Source organism: Miscanthus floridulus, chromosome 8 (assembly GCF_019320115.1).
Source record: "Miscanthus floridulus cultivar M001 chromosome 8, ASM1932011v1, whole genome shotgun sequence".
NCBI classification, from domain to species: domain Eukaryota; kingdom Viridiplantae; phylum Streptophyta; class Magnoliopsida; order Poales; family Poaceae; genus Miscanthus; species Miscanthus floridulus.
Window position 1 is genome coordinate 4,375,966 of NC_089587.1, and position 15,706 is coordinate 4,391,671.

The window sequence follows — 15,706 nt, forward strand, 5'->3', positions numbered from 1 at the left end:
CTCACTAAAGGTAGCACCAAGGCTCCTAGAGACTAAGGTACCTGGCACAAGCAGCGAGGAAGTCTGAGCCGGTGTGAAGCCCGTCTATAGAGGTGTGAACTACGGGGCTGGCACTAATGAGGCAAATCACTAGGACACCTACTTTGTAGGTGAAGGAAACTATGCCGCTGGCTGTCCCTGACTCTGAAGCCCACTGGGCTATAAAGCTGGAGTCATAGAAGTGGTGGCAGGCTAGCCGATCTAGGGTGAAGGCTTTGGTGGTGGAGCCCCAATAGCAGTAACTGCATGTTGCATGAATCAAAGTAACTGCTGCTGCATGGGCTACTGCTGCTGCTGGATAGCCTGCTGCTATCGCTAGAACACATCCTGTCTGGCCTAAAACTGTGCAAATGTAGCAGCGGTCTCCTGAGATTGGCGAGCCTGATCCTGCCTCATCCGCTCAAGTATAGCAAGTAGAGCGGGGCCTGTCTGTGGTGCAGGTGGAGCTAAACTAGAGCTACCGGCCTCATGGTCATGTCGTCGAGGAGGCATCATCTAAACTGTCGCTAGGGTCGCTCTCTACCATACCCTCTTGCTGAGCATCTAACTGCTCCTCCTCTGTAGCTACAATGCCCCTAATAGTCTCATCCTGCTGGGCTATAGTCTCTAGCACCTTTGGGTGATGGCGCGGCTGGCTAAGTGCACTCGGCCTGCTATGACAGAGCATCTGGGTCAAGTTATATGCAGGGAACTCGGTAGTAGCACAAGAATACTCTGCCAACATCTCTGGAGGCCTCACTATAACTACCCTGTGAATCAGAAATGTAATCCAGTGAGCATAAGGCAGATGTCTATGTCCTCTGAATCCCTCTGCAAAGTATCCTCCATCTCAGAAAGAATGACATCCCATACATCAAAGACAGTCTGTTGCATCAGGGCATTCAGTAGCCACAACTGAATGCGAGTCAATCCCTCGTGATATCCCATCCTTGGAAGTAGGGTCCTCCTCATGATAGCATCTAGCAATCTGGCTGTAGGAGTAAGATCCCTGGGAGTCCTGCTCGGCCCCTCGCCGAATGGCTCTATGAAGCAAGGGTGAACTAGATCTGTAAGAGGCACAAGACCGCTGTGAGGGCGTCTAGGAGGCTCTGTGTGTCCATAGCAAACCTCATGAATGCGGATGGGTGAATCCTATAGCCTGAGTATCTCCCTGACCTTGAAGCTCATCAGCATGTAGTCTCGGCCTTTGAATGCAATGAACCAGTGAGCTGGGTCAATCCAAAGTGTAGCATAGAACTCTCGAACCCAAGATGGAACATATCGGCCTGTCCGTCCAAGTAAATCTATCAGCCCTGGCAAGTAAGAGAGGTGTGGACGTATCTGCTCTCCTGCAGCTACTACAATGGCCTCAATAGAATAAACCCTTTGAGACCTGAATGCAACACCACTGTTAAGATATGCATTATAAAAATCTTCCTACAGTGGTGTATAGAACCCCTCAGAAGCACGCTCATCCCTCCTAGGCGGGAACCACTCCTCAAACTGCACAAATCTGAGCTACTGCACCTGCTTGGCCGTGATGACCCTCAGATCTAGATGAGTCACTAGAGGCGGACCCTATGGTCTGGGAGGCAGATGAGAACCCCTCCGCTATGTCTCTGCCCTCGGTGTCACCTAGGTACGAGTACGACAAGAGCGGCAAAGCTGTGGTGCCTGCTCTGTCTCCTTGGCCTGCTCTACCTCCTGTGTCTGCTCTATCTGCTGCTATGCCCCCCCTAAGGTTGAGTCTCCACCAAAGCAACATAGCATCCCTCAAGCATGATAGTCCTAGCTGGACTACCATGACGATGCTCAACTTGCTCTATAGCTGCTCTCTATGCTGATGAAAGCTGATCTGTAATCTAGACTCCACTCCTAGCACCTCCTCTCTCTGCATGCTCTACGGCAGCTGCAACTGCGGTTGCTCTCGCTGTATCAGCATCTACATACTTCCGCTTCTTCGATGTGATCTTCTTCATCGCCTTGCCTTTCACATTAGTAGGCAAGCGAGGCGGAGGCCTCGGATCCTCATCACCTAGACCACCTTCGGTGTTCTTGACATAAGCCATCTGGAACGATCTGCTGCCTCAGACAAGAAATAATAGTCACTGACACTCCCGAGGCTTGGCCTCGATCCGTACTCATGAGCTTGGCCCTGAGTTGACTGACAACTGCCAAAGTGACCTCAGAAACACCGACTCACTGCACGTTAGAATAGATCAGATATATGAATAATTTCCATATACATCTAGAGATACTAAACCCTAAGAAAGCAAGCAATAGATACGAAATTAGAAACGAGGGCTTGCTACCTGATGAACCGGCGATCCAAAAAGCAGAGGAAAGAATCACGAGGGCACCACCGGGAAAACGCCTAGGGTTAGGGTTTGATGAGGCAATGCGACACTGGACTCGGCAATGAAGGTTCTAAGGCTTGGGTGCATGGCACTGTCGGTGCGGTGGTAGGGAGCAAGGTGTGGCGCTGGAGCAGGGCACGTGCACGGGCAGATGGTGCGGGAGCGTCACGGAGTAGGTACGCGAGGTGAGCGGCGGCGCGCGGGCATAGGGAGGCATGGCTGTGTGGTGGCACAGGCGCGGGGAGGCACACAGCGGCTAGGGTGGCACTACAGACGGCGGCTAGGGCTCTGGCGATGGCAAAGTCAGTGGATTTGCGGCGGATGTGGCCTTAGGTCAACCAGCGATTGGATTATATGGGGTCCTTGTGATAGAATAGAAAAGGAAACAGAAAAGAGTCCAAAATCTGCACGACATCTACTGACCGAATGCTCCGGTGGCAACGATCAGACGCTGCCACCTAGAGTCCGGTCGACTCCAGAGAGGTCCAAAACCTCTTGAGTCGCGACCGGACGCGTCTAATCCCAACTGACCGAACGTAGCCAGAGTCCGATCGATCCTATCTTCGTCCTCTTCGCTTGACCGGACATAGGATCACCTTCTGACCAGACGCAAGGAGAACATAGTTCCAGCGTCCGGTCATTCCTTCGCAGCAACTATTTACCACCTGCGAACTGACCAGACGCTGGACTTCAGAGTTCGGTGCAGCGTCCGGTCACTCTTTCTCAGCAAATCTTCAAAGTCCTTCATGCTGCCTGTTCTCAATCAAGTCCCAACTTCAATAAGACCCAAATAAACACCAATTAGGACTGATGTGAGTGACCTCTCTCAAACCCTCAAATTTTTCAAAATATTTTGCCTTAGGCTATAATTCTTTTTAAGAAAATAGGCAATAAAAGGGTGATTGAAGAGAAATGACAAAACAACATTCATGCATATGCAATGCAATACTTGAAAGTAAACAAGTTGCTTGTCAAGTTTGATCCAAGGTTAAGCTTCTTCACACGCTTTTTGGTGGTTATCTTAACCATGTTAGACAAACCCTAAATGCATTATCAAAAGTTAAACATGTTGTATGTTACAATGCAATGCAAGGGACAACACAAGCTCATTTTCTAGCAAAGTTGCTAAAATCAAGCACATTGAGCTCATTCCTCAACCAACAAAATGTTGCCTCATCTAGCGGTTTAATGAAGATATCCGCCAATTGATACTCGGTCCTTACAGCTTCTAGTGAAATATCATTCTTAGCAACATGATCTCTAAGAAAGTGATGGCGGATATCTATGTGCTTAGTGCGAGAGTGTTGAACCGGATTATTAGCAAGTTTTACCGCACTCTCATTGTCACACAAAAGTGGTACTTTTTCTAAAACTACACCATAGTCTAGCAAAGTTTGCTTCATGTAAAGTATTTGTGCACAATAAGCACCCACGGCAATGTATTCCGCTTCGTCGGTGGACAAAGCCACACTATTTTGCTTCTTGGAGGACTAAGACACAAGTGATCTACCAAGCAAATGGCAGCCTCCGGATGTGCTTTTTCTATCAACTTTGCAACCGGCATAATCCGAATCGGAATAGCCAACTAATTCAAATCTAGCTCCTTTGGGATACCAAATGCCAATGCTTGGTGTGTGCTTAAGATACCTAAGGATTCTTTTAACGACAATCAAATGAGCTTCCTTAGGATTAGCTTAAAATCTAGCACACATACACACACTAAACATGATGTTGAGCCTAGATGCGGTTAAATATAATATGCTACCAATCATAGAGCGGTAGAGAGTTTGATCAACCGTTTTACCTCCCTCATCTCGGTCGAGATGTCCATTAGATGGCATTGGTGTCTTGATTGGCTTACATTCATCCATATTAAACCTTTTGAGAAGATCCTTGGTATACTTTTCTAGAGAGATGAAAATCCCTTCTCTCATTTGCTTGACTTGAAAACCAAGAAAGAATGTAAGCTCTCCAATCATTGACATCTCGAACTCCTTCGACATCAATTCACCAAACTCTTTGCAAGAATCTTCATTTGATGATCCAAAGATTATATCATCAGCATATACTTGACAAATGAAGATATATGCATCAAGCTTCTTAGTGAATAGTGTGGTGTCGACCTTCCCAATGGTGAAGCCCTTCTCAATGAGGAAATCCCAAAGACGCTCATACCAATCTCTTGGGGCTTGCTTAAGCCTATATAGCGCCTTGGATAACCTATAAACATGATTAGGATATCTAGGGTCTTCAAACCCGGGAGGTTGATCAACATAGACTAGTTCATTTATAATGGCATTTAAAAATACACTTTTAACATTCATTTGATATAATTTCATTTCATGATGTGATACATATGCAAGGAGGATACGAATGGCTTCTAGTCTTGCAACCGGTGCAAAGGTCTCTCCAAAGTCCAACCCTTCAACTTGAGAGAACCCCTTTGCAACTAGTCTTGCCTTGTTCCTCACAACAACGCCTTAATCATCTTGCTTGTTGCGGAATACCTACTTTGTTCCAACGACTCTTGCACCTTGTGGTCACTCTTCAAGAGTCCAAACTTTATTGCGGACAAAGTTGTTCAACTCTTCATGCAAGGCATTTATCTAATTCGGATCTTGAAGAGCTTCTTCTACCTGGGTAGGCTCAAAGCAAGAGACAAAAGAGTGATATTCAATAAATGAAGCATGTTTTTGAGATCGAGTCATTACACCCTTTGATGGACTCCCTATGATGAGATCTTGTGGATGAGCTTGTAGCAGAGGTGAATTTCTTCTATCAACCGCTTAAGGGGGAGGTTGTGGAGCATCAACATCTTATGCTTGTACCACCATTTGATCATGGGAAACATACGTATCTTCATTTTCTACTCTCCCATCTTTATCACCATCTTGTGGCACATTTGATGAAGAAGGTGGATTGATCACTTGTACATCATCTTCATCATCTTGAGGCTTGATGTCTCCAACCGGAATGTACTTCATAGCCTCCCTCAATGGTTCATCACCTACATCACCAAGATTCTCATGTGCTCCTTGGGAGCCGTTAGATTCATCAAATTCCACATCATATGTTTCTTCAACCAAGCCGGTGTCATGATTAAATACTCTATATGCTTTGGACTTTGATGAGTAACCAACAAGAAAACCAATATCACAACATCTTTGAAACTTCCCTAGGTATTGCCGTTTCTTGTAGATGTAGCATTTGCAACCAAACACCCTAAAAAAGGAGACGTCTGGCTTATTACCATTGAGCAACTCATAAGGTGTCTTGCCAAGAAACTTTTAAAGGAATAGACGGTTGGATGCATAACATGCGGTGTTGATAGCTTCCGCCCATAGAGCTTCGGGTGTGTTGTACTCATCTAGCATTGTTCTTGCAAGTGTGATTAATGCCCGGTTCTTTCTCTCAACTACACCATTTTGTTGAGGTGTATATGTTGTGGAGACCTCATGCTTGATCCCAACTTCATCACAATAGGCTTCAATATTTATGTTGTCAAATTCTTTCCCATTGTCGTTTCTAATCTTCTTGAGCTTCACTTTAAACTCATTTTGTGCTCTCTTGGCAAACTTCTTGAAGCATGATGCAACTTCGGATTTGTCATGAAGGAAGAACACCCATGTGTATATTGAGTAGTCATCAACAATTATAAGACAATAAAGATTTCCTCCCAAACTCATGTATGTTGTTGGTCCAAATAAGTCCATGTGAAGGAGCTCTAGCACTCTTGTTGTTGACATGAAAGCTTTTGTAGGATGAGTGTTTGTAACTTGTTTGCCTGCTTGACATGCACTACAAAGCTTGTCCTTCTCAAACTTCACATCCTTCAACCCTCTTACCAAATCATTCTTCATTAGCTTCTTGAGTGAGCTCATCCCAACATGAACAAGTCTTCTATGCCATAGCCCCCCAAGTGTTGTTTTGGTGAATAGACATGTCTTCAAATTAGCATCTTCGGAGGTGAAGTCCACTAAATATAGGTTATTGTATCTAAATCCCTTGAATATCACTTGATCATTATTTTTCTTGGATACAACCACTTCCTTCTCGGTAAACAAGCATTGGAAGCCAAGATCACACGATTGTCCAATGGATAGCAAGTTAAAGCTTAATGAAGCAACATATAGTACATTTGAGATAGAATGATCATTTGATATTGTCACTTTGCCCAATCCTTTAACCTTGCCCTTTGAATTATCTCAAAATGTGATTCTTTTTTGTCCATCTACTTCTTCATCTAGTGAGGTGAACATACGAGGATCACCGGTCATATGTTGTGTGCAACCACTATCAATAACCCAATGACTTGCACCGGTCTTATAGTTCACCTACACACAAGAGATCAAGCTTTAGGAACCCAAACTTGTTGAGGGTCCTTCACCTTCTCAACAAGTGACTTTGCTACCCAAATTTTCTTAGGCCTATTCTTGTTGGGAGGTCCTAAGAATATAACTTTCATCTTTCCACTAGAGTCCTTTCTAAACATGTAATGAGCATTGAAAGCAAAGGGTCTAGCATGCTTGGGCAAGGGTTGTGGTGGTGGAGTTTGACACTCATGGGCAAAGTAGCCTTCTTATCCACACTCAAAACACCTCTTTGGCTTTGGCTTTGACTTGTGTTGCTGTTGTTGAGCTTGAGCCTTCTTCTCTTGGTTTGCCAAATACCCAATGTCACTTCTATCCATCTTCATGACAGTGTTCATTAGTAGCTCACTTTGAAGATGCTTGCCTCTTATGAACTTTCTCAATCCAATCTTGAGATGCTCTTTCTTTAACTTGAGCTTCTTGTTCTCTTCCTTGAGTGCATCATTATTTTTCTCTTCCTTGAGTTTCTTATTCTCTTCTTTGAGCTTCTCATTCTCAAGAATCAAATCACCATCATGATCAAGAGTTTCTAGCACTATAGTGTTGGTGGTTTTGAGCTCTTCAAGATCTTTCTTGAGCTTTTCATTATCATGCTTGAGCTTGACATACTCATCATAGTTGTCGATTTCAACCACTTGCTTGTCTTTGCCACTAGATCCTTGCTCAATGCTCTCAACAATTAAATCATCACATGATGTAGCTATATCAATCTTAACAACATCGTTAGTAGCATCATGTGGCTCATTGGATAAAAATTTTTGAGCAATAACAAGATTATCATGATTGATCTTGAGAGTTGTATATTCTTCTTTTAGCATATTGTGGCTAGTGATGAGCTCATTATGTATCCTCTCAAGTTTATCATGTTTTTCTTTAAGCTCTTTCTTAAAAGATTTGAGCTCCTTGAGTTTGGATGACATAGCATCATTTGCTTCTCTAAGCTCAACACTAGCCTTTTCCGCTATGTCACATTTAGCTTAAAGAGACCCATTCTTAATTTCAAACTTTTCATTCTTAGCTCTAGTCTTTCTAATGATCTTAGTGTATTGATTTAGCAATTTAACAAGATCATCATATTAAGGTGATTCAAATTCATCATCATCACTATCACTATCACTATCAACATTATTAGCATGATCATCACCACTACTATCATCATCATTTGATTCCTTTCGTTCACCCTTGGCCATAAGGCATAGGTGTGTAGAGGATGATGACGGCGGTGTTGGTGAAGATGATGAAGAGTCAATCACAATGGCGGCCACCTTCTCGTTGTCACTATCATCATCGGATGAGCAACTAGATAAATCAATGTCCGTGAGCCAATCACCGACGATGTATGCCTTCCCATTTTTCTTCTTCTTGTGGAAGTCCTTCTTCTTGCCATCTTCTTCTTGTATGGCTTGTTTTTCTTCCTTTTATCTTCATCTTCATCACTTGAGTCATCTTTCTTGTCCTTATTCTTCTTCTTGTACTTGTCTTTCTTGGGCTTGGTGCATTGATGTGCTAGATGACCAAGTTTTCCACAATGGTAGCAATCCATCTCGGAGATTGGCTTCCTTCTAGTGCTAGTGAAGAACTTCTTTTTCTTGCCATCGAACTTGATGCCACTCTTGTTGAGCTTCTTTAGCATCTTGGTGGTTCTTCTCACCATGAGAACAAGACTTGCATTATCAACTTCATCATCACTTGAGCTCTCATACTCAATTCTTGCTTTGCCCTTCTCTTGGCTAGCCTTGAATGCTAAGTCTTTGTCTTTCTTCTTGGTAGAGGATGAGCCATCTTATGGTGTGATGTGCATGTACATCTTATGAGCATTGATCTTTCCCAAGATTTGAGTCGGTGTAGCGGTGGAAAAATCACCTTGATGAAGCACGGTCACAATATGCCCATATTTATCAATGGGGAGGACACTCAAGATTTTTTTACAACATCGGATGGTTACATTTGAGTGAGTCCAAGCCCATTGACTTCCTCTACAAGAATATTCAAGCGTGAGTACATTTCATTAATACTGGCTTTAGGAAGCATCTCAAAAGAATTAAGCTTTTTCATTACGAGATGATAGCGTTCCTCATGCTCGCTCTTAGTTCCCTCATGAAGCGCACAAATGTCCGACCATAGTGCATGTGTGTCCTTGTGGTTCCTCACTCGGTTAAACACATCTTTGCAAAGTCCTCTAAAGATGGTGTTTTGAGCATTTGCATTCCATTTCTCATAGTTCACTTCATTGCCTTGAAGGTGCATAGGATCCCGAGGTTTTGGGAATCCTTGTGAGGCGGCTCTAAGTATTCCAACATCTAGAGCTTCTAAATACGCCTCCATGCGGATTTTCCAATAAGGAAAATCATCCCCCTCAAAGATAGGAGGAGGTCCATCCCCATGAGACATCTTTTTCTAGGCGGTTAAGCCTAAATACGTGAGCACGAGGCTCTAATACCAATTGAAAGGATCAAGATGCCCAAAAGAGATGGTGAATTGGGCTAATTCTAAAATTCTTTGCAATAATTAAACCCTACGGTTAGCCCACTTCAACCCTTATGCCTAGAAAGTGTTTCTATTGTTCTATCGCACAAAAGTTTAGCAACCTATGTTCCAATCCTACTCTAGCATGGCAATTCTATGAATATAAAGACAAGAATTGAATTGCTCAAAGTAAAGAGAGAAGGAGGAACGCGGTGATGTTTTGCTGAGGTATCGGAGAGTCGCCACTCCCCACTAGTCCTCGTTGGAGCACCCGCGCAAGGGTGTGGCTCTCCTTTGATCCATGCAAGGATCAAGTGCTCTCTATGGATTGATTCTTCGACACTGCATCGCGGTGAATCACCCACAACCGCTCACAACTTGAGTTGGGTCATCCAGAAGCTCCACCAGATGATCACCAAGCTCCCAATCACCACCAAGCCATCTAGGTGATGACGATCACCAAGAGTAACAAGCACGAACTCTCACTTGACCACGACAAGCCTAATGAGAAGGGTGGATGCACACTTTGCTACTCTTGCTTTCACTAATGAGGCCTCTCTCTTGGATTCTCAAATCTCAATCACCTCACTAGGACCTTGCTATTTTTGGCACTCTCAAGGGTGTTTCTCAGCTGTTGGAATGAGCAAAAGTGATCCCTTGAGTGAATAGAGGAAGTATTTATAACCCCTCATTCAAAACAAACCGTTATGTGCCACTGCAGGGTGACCGGACGCTCCGGTCAAGGTGACTGGACGCTCTGGTTAGTTCACCCCACCACCAATCAGTTAAGTTGTGATCGGACACTGACCAGCGTCCGGTCACAAAAACTGCCCTCTGGAACCTTACTAATGTTGACCAGACTTTGGAACCGAGCATCCGGTCACTTTGTTGCTCAGCGTCCGGTCAGTAGCCAGAACCTGACCAGAGTCCGGTCAGCACTGACCGGACGCGTCCGATCAGGATTCTCCCTCTCTGGAACCTTATTGGAGTTGACCGGACTCTGTCACCTAGCGTCCGATCACACCTCACTCTGCGTCCGATCGCATCCAGACGACTTCACCTTGATCAAATGAACTGACCGGACTCTGCGCTAGTGTCCGGTCACACCGGAACCAGTGTCCGGTCAATATTTGATCCTCCATTCACTTCCAACTCACAATCATATATGAATGAAGTTTGTTCCAATTGATCTTAGGGCTATTTAGGAGCTACCTAGTGCTAGATTTGATATGTGTGCACCACACCTAACCCACTAGACTTACCTAGGTCAAGCTACCCGTCCATACCCCCCTTAATAGTACGGCCAAAGAAAAAACAAAGTCCTAAACTACTCTAAGTGTCTATTCAACTCCAAACGACACTTAGAACTAGTCCATCCTTAACCTTGTTGTCCATCCTTTGAAAACCGAAACGATTTCCATCGTAGGGGCATGACGACCATGATTGCCCAATCAATTTCAATTACCATGACCTAACTTAATTGTATCTGCAAAACACACGTTAGTCATAGTAATCTCGTATTGTCATTAATCACCGAAACCCAACTAGAGGCCTAGATGCTTTCACAGTGAACTTACTAGCTATGCATAGTGCGGACTCAACTCGTCGTCATTGGACGGGAGCGAAGTGTATCCTCAGATACCTTAATGGCACAAAGGATCTTGGTTTATTTTTCAAGAAAAATCATGATCCTAGTATGATTAGTTATACTGATGCAGGTTACTTATCTAATCCTCATAACAAAAAAAATCCTAAACAAGATTTGTATTCCTACATGGAGGTATAACTATTTCATGGAAGTCTTCTAAGCAGACTCTGACAGCGACTTCTATTAATCATTCTGAAATTATTGCTCTATACGAGGTATCACGAGAATGTGTATTGCTTCGCAAAATGATTAACCACATACAACAGTCATGTAGTATTGGTTCAATTGAATCACCTACAATTATCTATGAAGATAATTCCGCTTGTGTTACACAGATGCAAACAGGTTACATAAAGAGTAATATCACTAAGCATATTATTCCTAAACTGTTTTATCCCCATGAATTATAAGAAAGCAGGAAAATAGACATCTTGCAAATCAAGTCATGTGATAATCTCGCTGACCTATTTACTAAGTCCTTACCAACTTCTATGTTTCAAAAATTGGTACATGGAATTGGTATGTGGCGACTTCGAGATTTGCCAGAATCAAGGGGAGACATCTCCTAAATGTTGACCTGTACCAGCATCATATTATACTCTTTTCTTTCACAAGTTTTACTTACAAGGTTTCTTGTTAAAGTTTTTAATGAGGTAATATTAACATAAGCATGTGTCATATTTTCTATTTTCCCCACCGAAGTTTTTGTGGGAAATATCAAAGACACATATTGCCCTCACAACCCATCTATGGTTTTTCCCTGAAAATGTTTTTTATGTGAGTTATCTAAGAGACAATACCAATAATACGTCGTCATATTTTCTCCTAATTTTCCCACTGGGTTTTTACAGGAGTTTTAGCGACATATCACTTTATATTGCTCCTTATATTTTTCCTGAAATGGTTTTTGGGAAGTAATCTATATGTCGTATCTCTAATATTTTTCTTCACGGAGGTTTTTAATGGGATACCAATGACATAGTGATTTATTTAAATCACAATCATATATGCTATTTTCTCCTTATTTTCCTATAAGGTTTAAAGGAGTTTTTATAGCATATCTATACATACATATTCCTCAGTTTTTTCCCACAGGGTTTTTCGAGGAATCCAATCATACAACTGCATTGATGTCAAAGAAGATTCGATCAAGGGGAAGTGTTATGAAATAACGGCGGTACACCAACAGGCGTCCTTCTACAGATGATCTCATCCGTCCGTACAAGCAGTTAGGATTAGAGATTAGATTAGTAGTTAACTTTTCCGAATAGTCACGTCCGTACAACGTGACCCTTCATTTGTATATAATTCAAAGAGATCAATGAAACAGTTAGTTGTTCCAAAAAATCTTGTTCATTCCATTCACTTTTAACACTCGCGTCCTTGTTCACGCCTCCAAACCGCGGATCAAACCAAGAGTCCAGCTGCACCCACCAAGATGTGTCAAACAAAAAAATTCACAAATTTGAAATGCAGGATTATATTGGAACTGAAAGAGCAAGCTGATGATGTCCCCGCCTGTCAGAAATCAGAAATTCAGAATGGTAGCAATGGTACCTCATGCTCTTTGAGGAGTCTTGTCAGTCACGCAGCTGCCATTGTGATCCCACTCGCCGCCATGGAAGTGCCTAGGCGACTGCGTGCGCCATAGCTTCAGCGTCGTGCTCGGGGGCTCCCTGTCGATGTAAGACGCCATGGTTTTGAGGACTAGTTTCAGGCCGTCAGGAATGCTGAGTGGAGGCTCGATTGGTTTTCCATCTTTGTAGAAAACAAGGGGAGTCTCTTTTGGGAATTTGTATGTCCCCCACCTGATTATGGACAAATGTGTCGAACATTGCTCATGGACAAACTAATGTCCAAAAAAAAAACTGCAAGTTTGGGAACAGCAACCAAAGTGCCCGGTGTCGAAAATTAGCACATCATAGAACTTGGTGACGTTTATCCATTCATCAGCAGGAATGTCCACATCCACTCTGTAAATCCCTTTTATCCCATCCTTCTGAATTTCCTCCGGGTTCTCCACTGGCTGCCACCTTTTGTATCATTAGTTACCACCATGTGAGCTTCATGATTCTATTTTGCAAATTCTTAAATCTTCATATTTGATCACTAAAAGTGAAAAAGTTGATGTCTAAACAAACCAGATGCAGGAAGAAAGAAAGCAACAGCGTTGAGGAGCAAGCAGACGAGCAGTACTCACTCACGTGTACTTGGCGAGCAGCACGGTGCGGTGGAAGGCGACGGTGACGTCGTACCCGCCGCGCCAGGCGCCGCGGCGCTTCCACCTGCGCGCGTCGGGGTTGGCGGAGCGGAGCGCGCAGAGCAGCGCGACGGCGAGGTTCTCGGACAGCGAGTCCCCGACGAGGCCGACGCGGCGGCCCCTGGTGGCGGCGAGGAACGCCGCGGGGTCGATCCTCGGGACGACGGCGCTGCCGCAGCGCGCGGGCGCCCAGGAGAGCGGGGCCAGCGGTGGGCGGCCGTTGCGGAGGCAGTTGTAGGAGCCCCGGTGGAACGGGCACGACACGTTGTAGAGCGGCGCCGGCACGGGCTCCGGGGTCGGCACCCACGCTATAGTTGGCCATGCAGCCGAGGCACGACGGCACGGCACGAAGCCCGTTTTTTAGCCCGACACGAGCACGGCCTGGCCCGGTGACATGTGGGCCCGGGATGGCCCGGCCCGAGGGAGTAGGTCGTGCCTGGGCCGCTGCTCAGGGCCGTGGGCTGGCACGGCATGGCCCGACCTTCAACAGACGGCCCGGCAACGGCCCGGCCGGCCACCCCCTCCCTCCCCCTCCAGCCCTCCTCACTCCACTTCCCCTCCCCGCGGCGCGCGGCCCAGCTGGCCGGCCCACCGTCCCCCGAACCCTAAGTCCCCAAACCCCTCCTCTCCGGCTCTCCCCCACGCCACACCCGCACCGCACCCCTCCTCAGTCCTCTCCCCCACCGCCCCACGCCGTCGCGCACTCGCGCACCCGCACCCGCACCCCTCCTCCCCCCATGCCGTCGAGCACCCGCACCCCTCCTCGCGCACAAGCTCGAGCTCCGCCCCGTCGGCCACCGATGCCTCGAGCTCCTACTTCCCCGCGGCTCGCCGAATCCCCTCCATCCCCTTCTCTTCTCGTGGGATCCAACATCGAGCGCCGCCATCGCCTCCCGCAGTCTCGCCTCGGCCGCCGCGGGAATGAGCGCGCTGGCCCCAAGCTCCGCCCCGACGCCAGATCCGGCCACGAGCTCCGCCCCGACGCCACCTCCACTCCAACCCGCCTCCGCCGACGGTGGCCACCTCCTCCTCACCGCCACGCGCTGCTGCTCCTCCACATGCCTCCTCTACGTGGATCTGGCCTCGTTCTCCGTGGATCCGGCCTCCTCATCGCTCATCCTCCACGGATCCGGCCGCCTCATCGCTCATCCTCCGCGGATGGAGAGGTCGCGTCGTCCTCGTCCATGGCCTTCCGAAGCAACGACGGCAGCCTGGCGCCCTGGCCTCCCCCCCCCCCCCCTCTCTCTCTGTCGGTGTAGTGGGCCTTGGGCTGGCCCGGCACGCTGGATTAGCCGTGCTTCTCGGGCCGGCCCGGCACAAAAAATGGCCCAACAGGCCGTGCCTGGGCCGTCGGCCAGGCACGAAGCCCATGGCGGCACGGCCCGCGGGGCACGGCGTGCCTTGTCGGCCCGACCCCTATCGGGCCGTGCCGGCCCGTTGCCGGGCCGTGCCAGGCCGGGCCGGCCCGTTGGACATCTATACCCACCGCCCCGCCGTCGCGTCCGAGGGCGCCGCGCCACAGGGGAGCGGCGGTTCCGGCGGCGGGGACCGCCGGGAGGGAAAGGAGAGGAGGCAGAGGACCGCGGCGATCGCGAGGAGGGGGACGAGGCGCAGGCGGAGGCGACACATTGCGCTCGCGTCCGCCGACGCTGGCGCCGGCGAAAGGGACGCCGCCCTCTTCCTCCTCATTGCAAAGGGAAGGTTCGATGCTCCGGCTACAGTACGATCTTCTTCTTTTTTTTAAGGGGGAAAAAAGAAAGAATGTGTTTTGTTCTTATATGGGTAGTAGGATGTTATGGCAATTAAATTAATGCATTCTAGTTGTAGTATAGATTTTCAAGAGAGTATTTTATGTTGCTACTACTCATGCTTTATGGCACAAGCTTAGAAATCTCCATTTCTTATCAAACAAAAAACGGAAAGAAATATCTGGAAGCACATTTGAGATTAGATACGCAAATCTACAGGGCTTGCGTGAGCAAATGGCCCAGCTTTCTGCGTCCCTCTGAAGTCCTGAAACCAGCTTTCTCCTCGGCAATGGCAGAACATCTAGTACACTGGTAAGAAAGCTGAGGAGGAGATGGGCATGGTGGGTGGCACTGCTGCATGCAAAAGAGTAGATCCGGGAGCTTGGCCACCAATGGCGCACGTGCGAGTGCAGACGAGTTTATGGGCACCGGGAAGGAAATCTCAAATCGTCGACGGAGCTAGCTTCACTGCTGGCTGCCGGCGTCTCGGTCGTCGGTCCGGGGCCGGGCCGCCTCAGAGTCAGAGAGAGCAGCCACCGCTGGCGAAGAAGGAAGAAGAACTGACTGGCAGTGGCAGTTTTTCTTTTCATCAAGGGAAAAAAGCACAAGAACTGACACTGACAGTGGGGAAGGGAGGGAGGATTGCCAGCTCAGCTCTCTTCTCTCCTGATGGGCCAGGCCGTACGAGTTTATGGGCTGGGCTGTTTTAGTCGGCAATGGATAATGGATGGAACAGCCCATTATCTCGGTTTAATTTTTTTTTATCAAGTGATAAATTCGACGACGCTTTCACTACGATACATTCGACGACGCTTTGTTAGTAAACAGGCCGCGTTCGG

The 15,706-nt window shown here is 46.9% G+C and overlaps 1 pseudogene; it reads right to left on the minus strand.

Moving 5' to 3' along the window:
* Positions 1-795: 795 nt before the first annotated feature.
* On the minus strand, positions 796-14,808 carry LOC136468447 (protein trichome birefringence-like 12; annotated as a pseudogene).
* Positions 14,809-15,706: the final 898 nt, after the last annotated feature.